This window comes from Hylobates moloch, unplaced genomic scaffold (assembly GCF_009828535.3).
Source record: "Hylobates moloch isolate HMO894 unplaced genomic scaffold, HMol_V3 SCAFFOLD_9, whole genome shotgun sequence".
Taxonomy (NCBI): Eukaryota; Metazoa; Chordata; class Mammalia; order Primates; family Hylobatidae; genus Hylobates; species Hylobates moloch.
The window spans coordinates 14152544-14167439 of NW_026652284.1; the positions used below are offsets into that span (position 1 = coordinate 14152544).

Genomic DNA, 14896 nt, shown 5'->3' on the forward strand with positions numbered 1-14896 from the left:
GCTAGGTTTGGGCACATGGATATACCTGTGAAGCCATTGCCACAACCAAGGCAGCAAGTGCACCCGTCACACTACAGGGTTCCTCATGACCTTGGCATTTGTTTTCTTCCTTGCTTTGAACAGCTTTATAGAGGTATAATTTATGCAGCATAAACCCTGCCCATTTTAAGCGTACAATTCAACACATTTTAGTGTATTTACAGAAGGGTGCAGCCATCTCCACAAGCCACTTTCAGAACATTGCCATCACCACGTCCTAGAAAGGAACCTCTGAGATACTTGACTTTTTGTGTTGGTTTGTGTAATTTTTTATGTTTTAAATTGTGGTAAAATACATATAACATGAAATTCACCATATTCACCATTTCTAAGGAACAGTTCGGTGTTGAGTGCATTCACATTGTGGCGCTGCTGTCACACCGTTGATCCACAGAACTCTTTTCATTTTGCAAAACTGAAACTCTGTCCCTATTAAACAAGAGCACACTGTCTGCCTGTTGCCTTCTCATCCTAGCCTCTAAAGACCACCATTCTACTTCCTGTGTCTGTGAATCTGACTACTCTGTGTACCTTGTATAAGTGAAATCATACAATATTTGTCCTTTTGTGTCTGGCTGGTTTCACTTAGCACCAAGTCCTCAAGGTTCATCCGTGTTGTAGCATGCGTCAGACCGTCCTTCCTTTTGAAAGCTGAAGAATGCTCCCATGTATGATAGACCACATTTTGCTTATCCGTTCTTCCATGGGTAGACACGTGGGCTCCTTCCACCTTTTGCCTGTTGCAAATGATGCAACTGTGAATCTAAGTGTACAAATTTGGGGAGGGGTATTTTGTTTTAATCACATAAGTGTGTCACCCAGTGGTAAAGACGTCCAACCTTCACTACTGAAGGAGCAAGAGAATGTATTATAAAAGATTCTGTTTTGGCCGGGCCTGGTGGCTCACACCTGTATTCCCAGCACTTTGGGAGGCTGAGCCGGGCAGATTGCCTGAGCTCAGGAGTTTGCGACCAGCCTGGGCAACACGGTGAAACCCCATCTCTACTGAAATACAAAAAAAAAAATTAGCCGGGCATGGTGGCAGGCGCCTGTAGTCCCAGCTACTCTGGAGGCTGAGGCAGGAGAATTGCTTGGACCCAGGAGGTGGAGGTTGCTGTGAGCTGAGATCACGCCACTGCACTTCAGCCTGGGTGACAGAGCGAGACTCCACCTCAAAAAAAAAAAAAAAAAAAGATTCTGTTTTGTATAACAGTTTATATTTTGTTGATGAACGAGAACAGTAGAGTTATTATAATGGAATAATGAGGAGGAGCAGGAGGGACACTGTGGTAAGGCATTTACCTGCTTTCCCTTATTTAATGCAACAGCCTATGGCATGGGCTCTCTCATGATCCCCATTTTACAGACAAGAAACCTGAAACTCAGAGAGATTAAGTAATTTGCCCAGGACCACACAGCTAGTCACTGTGAATTAAACTCTGTCTCCATTTGCAGGTAACAACTGGGAGAAAACCATTGGGTCAGCTGCTAGCTGCAGCAGTATCATCAACTGGTTTTCAAAGACAACAAAGCACACTTTTTTTTTTTTTTTTGAGATGGAGTCTCGCTCTGTTGCCCAGGCTGGAGTACAGTGGCCCGAGCTCGGCTCGCTGCAAGCTCCGCCTCCCGGGTTCACGCCATTCTCCTGCCTCAGCCTCCCGAGTAGGTGGGACTACAGGCGCCCGCCACCGCACCCGGCTCATTTTTTGTATTTTTAATAGAGACGGGGTTTCACCGTGTTAGCCAGGATGGTCTCGATCTCCTGACCTCGTGATCCGCCTGTCTCGGCCTCCCACAGTGCTGGGATTACAGGCGTGAGCTACCACGCCTGGCCAACAAAGCACACTTTTACAGTCACTTGGCTGTACATGAATTTTAAAAATTCTTATTTCTACATGCAGTTGCCTCCTGCTTTATTAGCTAAGGAACTGTTGGCAGCCAGACAGATGCTCCCTGGCCCATGCCCAGGGCACCTCACAGCAGCCTGAGCCTTTCCAGGGGGCAAGCTGAGCCTCTGTCCCTGCCAGGGTTTCCTCAGAAGACCCCCCTGCCTCCACCCCATCCTCACAAAACTGCCCTCGGCTCCCTTTCAGAGCATTCCTAGATCGAGAGACGTTTGTGCAGGCTTCCTCTGAGCTCTTAGTGACAAAAGGTCCTTTGCAGGCCTGAGTGAGGGCAGCCATGTGGACTGAGTTTCTCCTTCCGATGGCTTTGCTTTCTATTTGCCCGATGACCTCGACCTGTAAGCTATAAAAAAGAAAAAGGGAGGTAGTGAAGAGCGTCTCTCATCAAATCTCATCTCATTTTGGGGTCCAGTTTTTCTAAGAAATGTGTAGCTGTCTTGATTCCAGCATACTCTTGTCTCTTATTGATTCTTTGAGTCCCTGGAGAGGGCGCTGTGACTTCCCCGTGGTAGAGTTTTCAAGGATTGTTTCCTTTGGAAGAGGATTGTCCTAATATCGTAAGGCTTAGCTGCTCTTTTCCCAAGAAAGAGTTCCCAAACGGAAAAATTTATTTCAGCCTTTGTGGTGACCATAACCAACAGAGAGGGACGTGACAGCCATTTCAACAGGGAATGGGAGGTGGAGGCAGAAGTTAGAGACCCTAATGTGTTTGTAGACATCACAGTGGCTAGCGTGGGTGTCCTGAAGTTCAAGTGAGTCTGCCCCACACAGTTCTGCCCTGCTCTTGACCAGCTGTGGGATCATGCACAACTTGCGTCACCTCTCAAAGCCTCAGTTCCCATTTCTGTAAAATTGGAATCCTAATAGTTCCTCCCATGTGGGGTTACTGTAGTATTAAAGGGGTCATTGTTTGCAAATTGCTTAGCCCAGCACCTGGCACCTATGATAGCGGGAAGATAAGAGGAGCACGCTGGCAGCCACCTGCCTCCGCTGTGAGCCTTCCCATGGACAGAAAACTTCCCAAGACCTCCCAATGACTAGGTGGATGCCTTCGCAAATAACTTACCCATGGAGTGACATACAAGGTAGAAAAACAGAAACTCTTGGTTGACAAAGTACATTGGCATCCACGATATGCTTAAGGGTACACGTTGTATATCATAGCTTTTTTTGCCAAAGTATAGCCTAGGGGCCGGGCGTGGTGGCTCATGCCTGTAATCCCAGCACTTTGGGAGGCCAAGGCAGGAGGATCGCTTGAGGCCAGGAGTTTGAGACCAGCCTGGCCAATATAGTGAAACCCCATGTCTACCAAAAACACAAAAAATTAGCCAGGCGTGGTGGCACATACCTATAGTCCCAGCTACTCAGGAGGCTGAGGCACAAGAATTGCTTGAACCCGGGAGGCAGAGGTTGCAGTGAGCGAAGATCATGCCACAGCCTGGGCAACAGAGTGAGACTCTGTCTCAAAAAAAAAAAAAAAAGAAAAGAAAAAAAAAGTATAGCCTGGGGCCACCATCTTGCACAACTCGTCACCATTCACAGTAGAGTCCACGAAGATGGCACCCCCTGGAGTTGTGCGAGGCATAACCTACAGGGCCATTTGCAACGCCCTGAAGCAACTGTTGAGTAGTAACGTGGAGTCTCTGCCTAAGTGTCAGGCGTGTGAAATCCAAGTCACAAAGTCAGGTGTGCTTGCCACGTTGTGCCTGCCATTATGATGTTTGCTTGTTGGTTTCTTCAGTGCTTTATGATTTCCAGGAAAGGAGCTGTGAGTGAGGGTTGTCCTGTGAACACTAGTGCTGTTCTTATAAAGCAGCTAGGTAAGGAAACCTACATTGGCCTGTTCTGCCCTGCTCCCATTCCAGCCAGAGCTTCCCACGTGACTTCTGGATGCAGTCCTTTGTCCCTCTTGCAACCTCATGACATCCTGCCCAACCTAAAGAGTGCCCATGTGCCTGGCTACTCACTGCCTTAAAGGGGAAGCTCTTTAGGAGTGCAGTGAAGAACACAAAGGCTTTGGAGTACGATAGACTGAAGTTCAAACTCCAACGGCAATCTAGCCTTTCTGAGCCTCAGTTTCCAACTTTTGCTGGGCAGGAACACAGGCTCCCTTTCCCCCTTCAGAATCTGCATACAGGCCTTTGGGACCATCCCATCACCGTATAAACTGAAGCCCAAAGAGGTTCTGCAATGTTCCCAAGATTGTGTAATCAGTTACGGCCAGAACCAGGATTAAGTCTCCTAAGTCCCAGTCTGGAAGTCTTTCCCAACAGCCCAGAGCACCTCGGTAACCTGAATGCTCAGGCAAGTTCCTCACTGCAGTGCTGCCAGCCTGCCACTTCACATGCTCATGGGGGATGATATATCATGTGGGTAGAAACGAAAGCCACCGATGATAGAAGAAAATGCAGTTTCAGATAGGGGCTTCCTCATTCGCCTCCACTATCTTTTCACCAGGGATGTTGCTGAAGTTCCTGGACAAACTCAGTTCCCCCCTTTCAGTTTCTTTTTTGATGCTGATGATAATGTCTGGTGGCTAATGTTTAATGAGCACTTATTATACGTACCAGGAAGTGTTCTAAGTACTTAATATATATGATCTCATTCAGTTCTCACAAAGTAAGAAGTATCTGTTGTCATCTCCATTTTACAGGTGAGGCACAAAATGTAACACATTTTTCGGGGTTATAGATGGTAGGAGGCAGAGGAGATAGATGAACAAATTCTGCTTAATTCTAAATCCCGTGTTCTTAACCAGAGGTCGGCAGACTACATCCCATGGGTCAAATTGAGACCATCTCCTGTTTTTATAAATAAAGTTTTATTGTAACACCTCCATGCCCACCAGTGTTTGCTTTTCTGCTCCAGTGGCAGAGTTGAGTAGACAGAGATCATATGGGACACAAAGCCAAAAATATTTACTCTCTGGCTCTCTAAGCAAAAGTTTACCAACCTCCACTCATAACACTATGCTATTCTGCCTCTTTCATTTACCCAGTGTCTGAAGGAAGGGCTAAAAAGGAGGATAGGAGATTCTGGGGATAGGAGAAAGAACGAATGCCCCTGCTATCTGCTAGGAACTGCGCTGGTTAATAGTTTACTTAGTTAACTGAGGAATAGGAAAAAGGGAAAATACGCTTTGAACAGTCTTCATTACCTCTTTTTTTTTTTCTGAGACGGAGTCTCACTCTGTTGCTTAGGCCGGAGTGCAGTGGCACGATCTCGGTTCACAGCAACCTCTGCCTCCTGGGTTCAAGCAATTCTCATGCTTCAGCCTCCCAAGTAGCTAGGATTCAGGCGCCCGCCACCACGTCTGGCTAATTTTTGTATTTTTAGTAGAGACAGAGTTTCGCCATGTTGGCCAGGCTGGTCTCGAACTCCTGACCTCAGGGGATCTGCCCACCTTGGCCTCCCAAAGTGCTGGGATTACCTGCCTTCATTACCTCTTTAAAACAGAACTTGGAGATATGTGGTTCTAAATATACACATACATGTATATGCATTTGCATATATAGTAATATAATCATATTGATACATCTGATAAATATGCTTGACATTAATTTGTAATATATACAACAGATGAATGTTTATAAATTTTACCTGTTTCTTCAACTGGAAGTTTTTTTTTAAAAAAAACTTTGGAATGTTTTCCCTGGTATAACTTTTGAAACAGAAATTTGAGGTTTATAGTCCAGAGGCTGCTGTAGCTAAAGAACTGTTTATTTGTTCCAAATTTCTCCACCTAATGTTTTACTACCTGTGGTTGGTTCCTTGGTCTTAAATCACTTCTTCTCTGGGGCCACTGCTTTACTCTTACAAGTTTAAAGGTAAATTTGGTGCATGATTATAGCCTGGTGGGTGTTATTCAAACAAGTCAGAACTCGCATTAACACCTTTCATTCTGAGTACATAGTGATATTTGTGCTCGTGTCAATAAGCATATTTTCCAGGAAATTTTACTGTTTGCAAGTGTCAGAAACCCAACTCAGACTAGCCTAAGCAAAAGAAGGAGAAGAAGAAGTAGTTGAAGTTATTTTTCATGTAACTGAAAAGGCCAGAAGCACCAGCTTCAGGCCTGGCTAGATCCAGGTGCTCAAGGGATGCTCAAGAATGTCTGTTGGGGTTACCTCTCCCGGCTTTGGAGCCCCCCTCCCTCTTTCTCTGTACCGGGAGCTTCTTCCTTCTGTCTTCTTCCTTCTTTCTTGTCTGTTAAACTTTCCGATCCTTAAAACAAAACAAAACAAAAAAAAGGAATCTGTCTCTTTCATCTTTGTGAGCTTCATAGTCTCAAGCAGATTCTTGCCCCACCTGTAATGAGGTGGCCACTGGCAACCCCAGCACCTTCCAAACTCAGCAGCTCTAGGAAAAGAGCAAGCCTCCTCATTGGCTTAGCTTGGATCACATGACTATCCCCAAACCAATCACTGAAGCCAGAGACATGGACTGCTCTGACTGGCCAGGCCTGGGACATACTCCCTACCCCGGAGTGGAGCGGATGAGCCCCACTACGATTAATGGACTCAGAATTGTGGGAGGGAGGGGTGTCTCCCCCACACCCATGCAGGAGATGGATGCAATGTAGGGAGGAAAAAAAAAAAATCCCATGGCAAGAAAGCATTCCTCCTGCCTAAGCTGAGCCTCCGCAATGAGATTCCGGGCCAGGAGCTTGGGGAAAGAAAATGAAGAATAATCCATTCTCTATCAGGAAAGTTGCAGGCCGGTCTCCAAGGAAGTAGGGTGGCTTGTTTTTCTCCTCTGTGTATGTTGAGAAGGACACACAGTTGGGGGTTTAGTCATCCATCCCAGGGAAGGTGGCAGTTCCCATCTTCATGGGACCATTAAATACTCCCCGTTCTTGAGAAGGATGTGACTTTGCCTGTAACCAGGCCAAGTAACTGGGGATTGAACAAAGAACCAGAGAGCACGGCACACTTCAGAAGAAACGTCTCGATAGCCAAGCTTTGTCATCTCCCAGCCCGATCACGTAGTATTTTTCCTCTACACTGTGCTGTTACAGCTCCTGGGGGGGACCTGCTGATGTGATGAAAAATCCTGAGACCGGGTTTTTTTATATCAAAGGACATTTTCCAAAGCCCGTGAAGTGGAGGGCACGGGGCAGCAGGCAGTCTCAGGCACAATGTCCTCGGCAAAAACACAGAAGGACTCCTGAAGTTTGCTTCGTCCTCAGATGTCTACAGAGTGTGCAGACAGCATAGAGGACTGCAGGGAGGAGCGCAGGCGGAAGCCTTAGCATCCTGGTGAAACAGAACACAGACGACCCGGCCCAAAACCCCAGGGATCAACCGTGGCTGTTTCCTGCAGATCACACTCTTCCCAAACCGCAGCCACAGATCAGAGGAAGTAGAGGCTGAAAGTAGACCCAGAGGACCACCTGTATGAATAAGCGACATTAGTGGTTCCACGTGGATTTTGTATTATTTTTTTCTGGTAACTCAAAGGTCCCTTAAAAGAGTTTTGTTTTTGTTTTTTAATTAAATAACCTGGCCAGGCATGGTGGCTCACACCTGTAATTCCAGCACTGTGGGAGGTCAAGGTGGGTGGATCACTTGGGGCCAGGAATTTGACACCAGTCTGACCAACATGGCAAAACCCCGTCTCTACTAAAAATACAAAAAATTAGCCAGGTGTAGTGGCGCATGCCTGTAATCCTAGCTCCTCGGGAAGCTGAGTCATAAAAATCGCTTGAACCCAGGAGACGGAGGTTGCAGTGAGCTAAAATCACGCTACTGTACTCCAGCCTGGGTGACAGAGTGAGACACTGTCTCAAAAAAAAAAAAAAATTAAATAGCCTTTTTATTTTGGAATAATGTTAGATTCACAGAAGAGCTGTGATGATTGTACAGAGAGTTCCTGTCTACCGCCTCCCAGTTTACCCCATGGTTAACATCTGACATGACCATAGTACAGTTTTCAAAATCAAAAAAAGAAAAATCAACATCGGTACATTTTTATTAATATCAGCTAAACTTCAGGATCCATGATGCATTGGGGCACCATATTCATTTGATTATCATATCTCCTGGTCTGTGAAAATTTCTCAGTCTTTCCTTGATTTCCGTGGCCTTGACCATCCTGAGAATACTGGCCAGATATCCCAGAGAATGACCCCTGGTCTGGATTCATCTGATGTTTTCCTCTGGTTAGAGTGGGGTCACAGCTTTCGGAAAGCATGCCACAAAGGCAAAGTGTCGCTATCGTCTTATCATTTCAGGGGCACTGATAGCCACCTGGCATCCCTGTGATGTTCACTTCATCTAGTGGTTGAGGGGATATTGGACAGGTTTCTCCACAGTAAAGTTACTGCTTCCTTGTCCATAAATCTGTTCTTTGGTAGCAAATCACTAAGCGTAGCCCACCCTCAAAAGAGAGGGGAGGCCAGGTGCAGTGGCTCATGCCTGTAATCCCAGCACTCTGGGATGCCAAGTTGGGTGGATCACGAGGTCAAGAGATGGAGACCATCCCGGCCAACATGGTGAAACCCTGTCTCTACTAAAAATACAGAAATTAGCCAGGCATGGTGGCACGTGCCCATAGTCCCAGCTACTCAGGAGGCTGAGGCAGGAGAATCGCTTGAACCCGGGAAGCAGAGGTTGCAATGAGCCAAGATCACATCACTGCACTCCAGCCTGGTTACAGAGCGAGACTCCATCTCAAAAAAAAAAAAAAAAAAAAGGAGAGGGGAGGAAGGGGGCATTGATTAAGACTCAGCTCCACCTTCTGGCTGGGGATTACCTATGTGTGTTACATTCTTCTGTCAGGAAGTGTCTCTTCTCCGCCATTGAATTATTTACTCATTCATGTATTTATATCAGCATGGACTCCTGTGTCTTTATTTGATTCTCTGTACTATAATCCACCTGATGTTATTTATTTTGTAGCTCATACTGTTCTAGCCTTGGCCACTGGAGCGCTTTTGGGTTGGTGCCCATCCCTCTAACAGGGCCCGCACCTTCTGTTTTTGAGCACTTACTCACTTTCTGCTGTTACAAGATGCCCCGGGCTCATAATGTATTCTCCCTGCCCCAGCCCCAGAATCAGCTGAAGGGTTTTTTTAACTTTGGCTCTGTTTGCCAATTGTTCAATTCAGTTCGGTCAGCCAGCACCTAGAGTGTGTGCCAGGCCCTTCACTGGGCACTGGGTCCAGCCAGTGCTATGCTGATGAGTGTCTGAAAAAGTAAAGCATGCAGGTATAGTATAAAGCTTACTGACCAAAGAATGTGTAGCATATTCTTTACAAATAATAACAAAATATGCAAGACTCTTTATTGCAAATTTATCATAAATTCCATAGAGCCATTGATTCTCACAGAGGATTTTTATTGATTTTTGCCAAACTCTTGTATCCCTAGCCAACTTATGGTAGCAACTGATGAATAAGTTTCCAACCAGATTACTGGTGGATATATTTGTTTACCTTTGTAAGACAAAAGTGAAATGAGAAAGATTTGTGTTGGAACCTCACATGTTCATCAATGACATGAGCACCTTCTTTGCTATCATAGTTTCTGAATACCAGAAGAAACTATTGGATAATAGTTTTTGAATATCAGAAGAAAATTTCCTCCATATCTTTTGTGCTACTCATAAGGTGATGGCTACAGACACAAAACACTTTTAAATCTCATCTGTATTACTAATATTTTATCCAACACCTTCCTAAGAATAGACAAGCAACAAAATGAAAAATCAATCCCTGATTTGTAGCATTTCCTGATTTCTGTGGTGTAAATACTCCCATTAATGCAGAACAGGCAAGCCCCAAAATTGGGGCTTAGCCAGGGAGGGTTCTTGGCTTTGCCCAGGAAAGAATTCAAGGGCAAACCAGCAGTGTGAGACAGCACCTTTTATGGAAGCAGCAGTGCACAGTGGCAGGAGCGGGGCTGCTACTTGCTCAGCAGGGCTACCCCATGGGCAGTGCACCCAGAGTAGCAGCTCAAAGACAATTCTGCAGTCATATTCATATCCACATTTAATTACACAGCAACGAAGGGGTGGTTTATGCAGAAATTTCCAGGAAAAGGGTATTACCTTTCAGGTAGTTGGGTCATTGCCATGGAAAGGGGTGGTATCTTTTGGGTGTTGCCATGACAGTACAAAACTGACATGGCACACTGGTGGGCGTGTCTTATGGAAAGCTGCTTCCACTGCAGCCCTGTTTTAGCTGGTCCTCAATTTGGTCTGGTGTCTGAGCCAAACCTCCAGAATTGAGTCCCACGTCCTACCTCACCATCCTGGCCAATTTCAAGCTTCACTAACACAGAGCCACAGAGAGCTATGTAGCAGCACATCACTCTACAGCACTGCCAACACACAGATGCAGTAGGAAGAATAACCGTAAGAGCACAGATTATCATGAAATATAGTAAAATAATTAGGAGGCTAAGTTTTAAGTATTTATTACTGTTGTTTCTGGTATAATTTAATTGTAAGTATATATAATAATGGCTGTGTTTATCAGCCAGCTCACAGAATTCTCCACATTTACTCATTGGCTCTCATGAGCCAGCACCAACAGGCCCCAGCTCTCCTCTGGCACAGCAGTGAGCCAGCTACAGCCCTGCCTGGGGGGAGACTGCAGTTCTCTGAGTGGCATCCAGGGTGCTGCACATACCCTGTGACTCAAACTTGCATGAAGGAGCCTATAGCATTCCTGGAAAATCCTGTCCACACACAGCCCATGCACCATCTTGGGGATTTTCACACCATCTATTTCTCATTTTCATTTTTTAACTCAGAAAATCTATTCTTCGTTAGCCAATCATCTAAGATCCTTTTGCAAGTATGGAAAGCAAGTGTAAATCACGACTTCAAATGACCTGGAAGCTCCAGGGGCACAGAGTTTGGAGTCGAACAGCATCACCACTTCCAGGCTTCAGGACCTTGGGCAAGTCTCTGAACCTCACTGAGCCTCTGCTCCTAAATGCACAAAATGTGGGTAAAAATGCTTCCCCTACCCCAGAGTTATTCTCGTGATTAGATGAGGCCACATATACGAAGGGCACAGCACAGCCTAGCACCTAGAGCCTTCTCTCCTTGGTGGTTCAAAGCCAAGTGGTAAGAATTAGAGGCCGGGCACGGCAGCTCATGCCAGTAATCCCAGCACTTTGGAAGGCCAAGGCAGGCAGATCATGAGGTCAGGAGATCGAGACCATCCTGGCTAATATGGTGAAACCCTGTCTCTACTAAAAATACAAAAATTAGCCTGGCGTGGTGGTGGGCGCCTGTAGTCCCAGCTACTCGGGAGGCTGAGGCAGGAGAATGGCATGAACCCGGGAGGCAGAGCTTGCAGTGAGCTGAGATTGCGCCACTGCACTCCAGCCTGGGCGACAGAGCGAGACCCCATCTCAAAAAAAAAAAAAAAAATTGCAGACAGCAGAAAACATGACAGATGCTCCAAGGACAAGGTCCACTTCCCCGCCTTGTCCACAGCCTCCAGGGCTTCCTGGAAGAATGCATGGGTCCTGTGGGACTCTGGGCAAACTCCCTTGGCGTTTTAGGGCGTCCTTCTCACCCTGAAGCCTTGACAGGGTCAGAAGCAGATGTTAGTGTAATAACACAAGAAACGAGATCATCCGGAAACAATGGATTTGGAGTTCTCGAGTACGTTACTGGTTGGGTGTTTGTTCAAGCTGATAGAAATTCAGCCGTGGGTGTGGTCCAGGTCGTTGGCAACCTGCTATTTTAGACAGTGTGGGAGAGATCAGGAAGAGCACACGCGGCCTCAGAAATAAACAAAGAAAAAACCACCACGCCACATACCATATGGTCAGAGGCAAAGAAAGAGGAGGAAAGAAAGAAAGAAAGAGAATGAAAGAAAGAAGGCACTAGCAAGTATTTTTTAACTATTTCTAAACCAGACTTGTTGATAATTGACCTTGATCCCAAACTCTATGTACATTCTAATGCGAGCTCAGCCAGGAGCCGATTTTTCAGGAGTCTTTTTTTTATGTTTGTTTATCCTCCTCACTGTTTCCTTGTAGTTACCAGCAGCAATTTCTGAGAAAACCTTGACCTTGCTTATGATAGAGTAGGCCTGTTAAGTAGAGAAGACCGACATTAACCTTCCAACTAAAGCCACCTTAAATCAACATGCTTTCAAAAAACAAACAAACAATGCCGGGCGCTGTGGCTCACGCCTGTAATCCCAGCACTTTGGGAGGCCGAGGCAGGTGGATCATCTGAGGTCAGGAGTTGAAGACCAGCCTGGCCAACATGGTGAAACCCTGTCTCTACTAAAAATACAAAAAATTAGCTGGGCGTGGTGGCGCATGCCTATAATGCCAGCTACTTGGGAGGCTGAGGCAGGAGAATCGCTGGAACGCAGGAGGCAGAGGTTGCAGTGAGCCAAGAGCACACCACTGCACTCCAGCCTGGGTGACAAGAGCGAAATTCCATCTCAATAAATAAATAAATAAATAAATAAATAAATAAATAAATAAAACTTTTTTTTTTTAACTGGAAATGCTGATTGCAGTCTTTGCTGCATTTACAGGTCATGCACCGGCCCCTTTAGAGACCCTCTCATTAGCACTGTGGGGGCTGCAAGTGACAAAACCAGCTCAAACTAGCCTCACAGTACTGAGCAGTTAGTGCAGGGTGCAACGCGAGCCAGGGCTCAAAACCAGCTTCTCTGTTTGTTCATTATGCACAATAGCCAAGAGATGGACACAGCCCAAGTGTCCATGGACAGATGAATGGATAAATAAAATGTGATCTGTCCATGCAATGGAATATTATTCAGCCATGAAAAGGAAGGACATTCTGACACATGCTACAACATGGATGAATCCTAAGGACATTGTGCTAAGTGAAATAAACCCGTCACAAAAGGACAGATGTTGTATGAATCCACTTATATGAGGGACAAAGAGTATTTAAATTCATAGAAATAGAAGGGGAATGGTGGTTACCAGGGGCTCTTAGGAGAGGAGAAGGGAGAGTTATTTAATGAGAATATATTTTCACTTTTGCAAGATGGAAAAGTTCTGGAGATCTGTTTCACAGCAGTTAGACTTTACTTAAAAATACTGAACTGTACACCTAAAATGGTTAAGATGGAGGATTTTGTTATGTTTTTTTTTTACAATGAAGCAAAAACAGACTGGGTGTTGGGGCTCATGTCTGTAATCCCAGCACTTTGGGAGGCTGAGGCAGGAGGATCACTTCAGCCCAGGAGTTTGTGACTAGCCTGCACAACATGGCTAAACCCCGTCTTAACAAAAAATACAAAAATTAGCTGGGCCTTGTGGCCTGCGTCTATAGTCCAAGCTACTTGGGAGGCTGAGGCAGGAGGATCACCTGAGCCCACAGGGTTAGGCTGTAGTGAGCTGTGATTGCACCACTGCACTCCAGCCTGGATGACAGAGTGACCCTGTTTCAAAAAAAATGGAGAAAAGAAAACCACCTTCCCTCTCTCCACGTCTGGGCTGCACCCCTTGGTGCTGGCTACATTTTCAACTCCCCAGGTCTCTGTGGCTAGAGAGTCTGGTGTCCAGCCTGGTCTCCTTGGCTCTGATTGGATCGCATGCCCCACCCCTGGCCAATCACTGTGGCCAGTGAATGTGATTTGTTGCTTAGTCCCACCTACAACAATGGGCCGAGAGAGGGAGGGAGATTTACCCATAGTCTCCAAAAGATGCTGAGTGGGTTCTGGCCTGGCCACTGCAGAAATGTTGCCCTTGAGGCAGGAGACATGCTCACTCCCATTAGAACCTGTGCAGTTAGTTGGCATAAGGCACCCTTACCTTAGAGCCCCGCCCACCGAATGTCCTAGCATGAAAGTGGATTCCTCCACCACAACCAATAATCTCTACATTTGTGTTCCAGAAGGCTGAAGTAAAACGCATTGGAGTTTGCCCGATCTCACCTTCAGCCCATTCATTCAATGAGTACTTATTAAACCCATAGGAAAAGGTCATGGGAATGAGTGAGGCAAGACAGCCCTGAGGATGGGGAGGGACATGATGGATGGAGAAGTCAGTCCAGGGCAGGGGCACAGTGGCTCAGCTTCTGAAATCAAAGAACAGAAAAGAAGGTAGGTGGAGAGGCTGAGATGTTGGCAGTGGAGAGAAATGGGAAACTACACATAAGGTAACAGAGTTCTGGAACTCTGCCCAGACCCACTCCTGAAAACAGATTTCAAGTGGGCCAGTGTCGTTATGAATGCCTGGCCAGGTGTCCCCAGATGTATTAGTCCGTTCTCACACTGCTATAAGGACATACCAGAGACTGTGTAATTTAAAAATGAAGAGGTTTAATTGACTCACAGTTCCCCAGGGCTGGGGAGGCCTCAGAAACTTACAATCATGGCAGAAGGGGAAGCAAACGTGTCCTTCCTCACATGGCGGCAGCAAGGAGAAGGGCAGAGCAAGGGGGTGGGGAAAGCCCATTGTAAAACCATCAGATCTCACAAGAAGTCACTCGTTATCACGACAGCAGCATGGAGGTAACTGCCCCCATGATTCCATTACCTCCCACCAGGTCCCTCCCAGTGCCTCCTAAGGGGATTGTGGGAACTACAGTTCAAGATGAGATTTGGGTGGGGCACAGCCAAACCATATATCACCAGGTGATCGGAGTTTGGTGCCAGATTTCCTAGAACAGTCCTCGCTGACTCCAAGAAAGCCTTGGGGGGAATGCATAGGATCCCTGAGCAGCTGTAGACAGACTGCAGCTTGGAGATTAGGATCCTGAGTGAGCGGAGAGACCTCCTCTTCAATAAAACCCAGCTGAAGTTCTAGGAAGTGCTGTCTGCTGGAGCTCTGATTTTGGAAGCATTCTGTCCTTTTCCTCATTGTGTGTGTCTGAGCTCATCTTGTCTCTGGGCTACAGAAGGAGAACCGTGAGCCCTGGGAAAATAGGGATGAGTTCTTGCCTAGGAAGCAAACCTTTGAATTTAGCTCTACCTGGAAAGCGTTGTTTGTGCCAAGAGG

General features: G+C 46.3%; 1 protein-coding gene across 12 annotated transcripts in view; it reads left to right on the forward strand.

Moving 5' to 3' along the window:
* The window catches only part of FHAD1 (forkhead associated phosphopeptide binding domain 1), a 156646-nt gene that overhangs the window by 25210 nt on the left and 116540 nt on the right, over positions 1–14896 (forward strand). The window lies entirely within an intron of this gene.